Raw genomic sequence first — 6,559 nt, 5'->3', positions numbered from 1 at the left:
TATTATTTAAAGAAATGCATACAAAAATTTAAAATGTGTAGATTTTATATAATTAAGTAAGTTTTTTTTATATAGTAAATAATTGTTTGTTCCAAGGTTTATAGAAATATCTTTTGGAATGATATTTCTAAGATTATTACTTTTGGGAAAATTATTCCAACTAGAAATTTTGATTTTTAGAATAATTATAAAATAGATTTAATTTAAAATTATAAAAAGATAAAAAATAATAGTAAATATGAATGATAATGAAAAGTTATGGGTGGTTAAACTTATTTCCACCTTTTAATTCTTGGAATAAAAAAGACGAATTATGTGAAAATAAGATTCTAAGGAATAAAAAATACCTTGGAATAATTTTTTAAAATTTGAATCAATTTCAAACATAGAAATATAGGATTTCAATAACTATATTCCAAGAAATATTTTTTTAAACCTTGAAACAAACGCACCTTTAATGACATTTGTCACTTAATTAATTATATAAGAAATATAATTTTTATGGACTTTTTTAAAAAGTAAAAATAAAATAAATAAGAAGTGATACTTTTTATTTGTTTAGGAGGAGGAGGAAATTCTTCCCGCGACTTCAAATGTAATATTTTTTCAATTAAAATAATAAATTATATAAAAAATAAATAAATAATATTAATATTTAATTTAAATATAATTATATAAGATAATATTTTTAACACTAACAACAGCAACCGGGATGGTCATATATGTCATCGATTTCACATCTCCTATGTATCATTTCTTGTATCGGTCTCTATTCATTCATTCCAAGCGTTTGATATGAGATCCCTGGAACATCACTATCACCAGATTCCCTAATAACTTCGTGTAATTCAAAATAGTTTTATGTTTGCATTGACGCGCTATCGTAACTGAGTTTGTCGCTCATGCTAGTGCAGTTGGGTTGTGTTGGTGGGGTTACTGGTGAGCGACATGGTCGATTGAATGGCGACATTGGTGTGAATAATTCGTTGGAGAAAGGAAGAAATAATTGTTGTGATGTTTGATAGTCATATGTTTGTTGCATGTTTTGGTATTGTGGTGTTTGGATGTTTTGGCTTTGGTAGGAGGAAATGTTGGTGTTATATGTTTCTTGGGTGTTTTGGCTATGGTAGAATGATGTGTTGGGGGCATATGGTTGTTGGGTGTTTTGATAATAAGCATGTTGTTGGTAGTGGTATGGATTATGCTCTTGGTTTTGTGGTTAGGTGTCTGACATGTATTGGTTGTAGGTTTCACTGTTTGAGGATCGGTAATTTTGTTAGGTAGACGATCGTGTGTAAGTGGTCTAATAATTTTGTTAGGGGTTAGATGTTGAAGCTTATTGTGGGTAAGTGGTTAGACATTTATTTAAGACTAGTTGAAGACGACATGTCCATTGATGACACTCAACTTTAGTGAAGTCTTTCCAATCGGCAAAGGCCCATTGTTCATTAACTTTACATTTATGCCATTGTTTGAGGCACGTCAGGGAATCTAGGATTCATTGATGCATGTTAAACTGTAGTTTCACACAGTCACTATGGTGCATGGCCACAGTGGTGAACCTGATGATCGATGATCCAAAACGGCAACATTTTCTTTGTTGATTTTGTGATGATATTTCAAACCTAGATATGGCCTTCAAATAAATTGTAGAGAAAAAATAAATTAGATTAGTAAATGGGTAATATTAAAAATAAATCATCATGATATGATTCTTTTAGTGGCCATACATCATCTGTTCTTAGGTGATCCAAAAGATTTTGATAGACCGTGATGCAGTGTCTAGGACATCTGTTGTAATTCATCCCACGAGTGTAACACCCGTATAATTTTAATTTTAATTTAATTTGGATATTGGATTAATAATTGGAATTATTATGGATTTTATGAAAATAATGGAAAAGAGGATGGTTTATGGCATTTGGGCCATGTGGGAGATTAGTAAGAAGGAAGGGGGTGTGGTGTAGCAAAACCTTTCACTAATCTTAATATTATTTTCATAAAATAATAAGGAATTTGGGGAAAAGAAAGAACGTGCAAGAACAGAGCAGTTGGTACACGAAGAACTGAAGGGGAACTGAAGAGGGAGAGACCAATCAAGACTCTTGGCTAAGGTAAGGGGGGACTCTCCATTTAATCTCTATTATCGTGTTGTGGATGATAATGTTGATTAGGAGTATTGTTTAGATCAACAGGTTCTATGTTCTAATTTTACTGTTTGTGTTCATCAATTGGGTTGAAATCTATGACTGTTAGTCCCTAATAACTGAGTAGATTTAGGTTGTGATGAGTAAAATCGAATATAGAGTCATATACTATTGATGTTAGATGAATCCTATGCTGTTTGGAATGTGGAATTTCTGGATTTAGACCCAAATCGCAGGCTAAAACGAATGGATTCGCGAAGAAGACGAATGGGTAAGTTGCAGGTTTTTGGAATTGCTGTCCATTCGCGTATGGGGGGGTGGTACGCGTATGGTACGCTCCCCAATTGTGCACCAGAATGCACCTTCTGCTGGTACGCGTATGATACGTGTATGGTGACTGGCTGGTACGCGTATGGCTTGTTGGTACGCGTATGTGTGTGTTTTGTGTGGAAAACTGATTCTGTTGGTACGCGTATGGTGCGTGTGTTGTGGATTTTTGGCGTTGTTGGTACGCGTATGGCCAGTGTGAAATGCATATTTTTGCTGTTTGTGAATTTAAAAGTTTGATGATGAGTAACTTTTAAACTGCTGATCTGTTTGGAATGATGTTTGGATTATGACGATTAGAATGAGATAAATCGTATGATTAATTAATATATGAATTTATTGAATGATATTAATATATATATATATATATATATATATATATATATATATATATATATATATATATATATATATATATATATATATATATATATATATATATATACGAACATGCTTATGATGATGATGAAATAAGTATAAGATGATGCTACTCATAAAATGATGATGATAAAAGTATGTTGTATATATGTTTGCATGCATTCATAATCATTTGATGAGGGCTGAATCCTAATGATGAGAGGATTCAGTAAAGGGCAAGATTCCCATTGTGTGGAATATGTGCTGGCAGGGCCGTATCTGGATGATGTTAGATCGGTCGGTGGGTGATTCCCATTGATGATGTTTGGTACCACATGCATAGTGTCAGTTTCATACATGTGCATTGTAACACCCCATTTCTACCCGGCAATTATATATAAAAATCAGAGTTTTTAAAAATTTCTCCATAAACAAATGAGGCGTCACATAATCAAAACAAAACAAATCACCTCGTCGCATAAAGCGGATACATAGCACCTTTGAAGCAGAATAATTTATTTTATTAAAACACAGCGGAATCACTTAAGAATATATTCAATAAATATCTTCAGTTAACTTATTATTTTGTCCGACCAAAATGAAACAATTAAATAGCAACATCATAAATAATATAAATCGTTCCCCCCAGAGTGCTACGTATCAGAGCGACAACCGACTCGAGTAACGGCAACTAAATCTTCATACTTGAATACCTGCACATTGCCAATATAAAGGCAACGGCGAAACAAGAGAAAAGGGTGAGATATCAAATCATATAAGTGGGCGCATGATAAATTGCATGCTAGGATTCAGACATATAAAATCATCACATCACAAGTATCAATAGCTACTATACACATCATACTTCTACAGTTCATTAGTCTCACATACTTTTCATTACATAACAAGTCATAATCATGTAAATAGTATCATCTAATAAATTTCACATATTCAAGTATGCACAAAAATTCAATAGTATAATACTCAAAAGATTCAATACTATTATCCCAAATATATACACAATCCATCATTATCACATATCCACACATTTAACCAATTATGTATCAAAACATCACCAATTTCAATTATCACATCTCATGTACACATAACAATCACATAAATTCATATATTCAAACATCACATAACCTCAATGTGACTCAATGCAAGACATGTGACTCTATGCATGTGGTACCCAATGTGGACCCAAAGTTCCACCGCTTCCGATTCATATAGAATCTAGCCACTCTTCAGATCCGGACAAGATCAAAGCCATCAAATGTAAACATATAGTTTACCGCTTTCCGAATTCACTCTAGAATTCAAGCCCGCTTGTGTTTCAAAGCAAATCCACCTGTGTTTCAAGGCACACTATGATATGAATGTATGTACAATATCACAAATATATGCAATTAAGATCATCTCTACCATCTTAACTTTCCGCATATCACAATAATTCAACTCTATGAATTATCCACCAATCGTACACAACATTCGCAACACACACACATCATTAACATATAAGAGGCCAATTAATCAATTACGATTCACAAAATCCAATTAACTCTAGTATCCATACTATCTCATGTCAATTCACATTTACCACATATATATGAATATACACATTATCAAAACAACATCATTGGTATAACAATATATTATTCTCAACATAAATATTCGAGCCAAAAACACAATTACGGACAAATTCTCAAAATACTGTAATTTACCGATAAACCGAATAAGTCATCCAAGTCCAAACATAATATGATTAAATAGACTCATCGCAATTAATTCAATTATTAGTTTAACCAATTAATATCAAACTATATTAATTTAATTCACTTTTATTTCTACCATTTCCAATTTCTAGCATTCTATTGCTCAAAACCATTTTTTATTGAAAAGAATATCACGCTAGCTTTCTAACGCCTCGAACGGAGACTCAAACGGAGTTACGGTTCAAAAGATATGAATTGTTAAAGTTCCAATAAAAAAACAAACACCGACGTTATACACTGACAACTCTAAACATGTCAGAATTACTCAAAACAAATAGAAATATGACCCTTAATAATTCAAAACAACTTTGACAACTTATTGTCGACTCTAACAACTCTATTGACAACTCTAACAACTCTATTGACAATTCTATTAAATTATTATAATTTATTTATAAAGAATATTTAAACCAAACACAATTTCAGTCGATTCGTAAAATATCACAATTTCAACAAAATAACACCACCATGTTAATCTACTAATTAAACTTAGCTACCACGTAAATTTTTATCAAATTCCGGACAACTAATTATACCGCTTAATTCGGCTATTTCGATCAAACGAGACTGTTTTGCATTTTATGATTACAACTGTTAATCTTAATTCACTTCAATTTCCATTTCTAATATTCTAATATTCATTTCTAATATTCTAATACCTACTAGCTTCAATTTTGTTTCTCTGCACAAATAAATTTCATTCTATAATGTATATTCATATCTAAGTACACCATGAAACATATAATGAAACAGCAAAATCACAGAAACGAGAAAACGGAATGAAATTAAGGCTTAGATTAATGAAGTGCCGCCGAAATGCCCTGTAGCCCTTCTTTTTATCATAAAGTGCAAATAAAATATATTATCCAACACATATCTATTATAGTTTGATTGAACATGTATGTATACTAAAAGATAACTGATTGCTATATCAAGAAGGAATAGAACAAATAAAAAGAATGGCATTGATATTGCGTCAGCCCCTCAATATGAAATTCCATGTCGGTGTCATAATACCACACGCACAACATCATGTATTTCCAGCATGAAAAGAAAACAATTTCACCAATTCAATCACAGCAAATCAATAGTCTAAAATCCCTAATTTTCTTTACTCGAACAACCACAACAACAACAACAATCAAAGAAGGCAGCATTTCACTATATGTTATTCATGGTAGATCCTCTATTTTTCAGCAACAATTAACACAAGTAATGCAATAAATCCACACACCCAATTCTCCACATACAAAGTTTCATAAGCCCCATTATAGGAAGAGAACCCCACCCTTACCTTATCAATTGAAGCAACTCAATGGGTCTCCGATTCACACTTCCGATTGGACACCATAGATGGAAATCTTCAAGCTTTGTTCATCTTCTCCAAAACTTGCCTCTTTCTCTTCTATTCTTGTTTCCTCCAAAATGACAACTACTCATTCTCATCTCTAAAACCCTAATTTATCATTCTAATTGGGCTTAGTCTTTTACTTCTTTTTCACAAACTAATTTTAGGCCCAATAAGATAATTAATCTAAATAACCAATATATCACTTTGTAACTCGGTGAACTGACTTTTTTTTTTAATATGCAACAATGTTGCGGTGAGCAAGAGTCGCCACCGACTTTTATTTTGTCCAATGTTAGGAAAGGTAAAAAGTACAGAAAAAGACCTTGTTTGAAAGAAAGCGGGCTCGGGGGGTAAGTTATGAAAAGGGAAGGTGCAAGCACCCTTTTCATCCGTAGTTATCTACGGGCTCTTAACTTGCTTAGCTCATGTTTGTTTGTTTGTTTTGAAAGGAGCATAAGGACTTTAGCGTAAATGCGTAGCCTTAGTTTTTTTGAAATAATAGTGAAAAGATGTTCTTTTATTGAGCTAGGCAGGTTAAGAGCACTACCCTAACTACTTGGTCCTTTTCTATACTTTTTACGATTCCAGGATTATCCATACTA

This window comes from Vicia villosa, linkage group LG1, assembly GCF_029867415.1.
Source record: "Vicia villosa cultivar HV-30 ecotype Madison, WI linkage group LG1, Vvil1.0, whole genome shotgun sequence".
Classification (NCBI taxonomy): domain Eukaryota; kingdom Viridiplantae; phylum Streptophyta; class Magnoliopsida; order Fabales; family Fabaceae; genus Vicia; species Vicia villosa.
Note: the sequence above shows the minus strand (reverse complement) of the source record.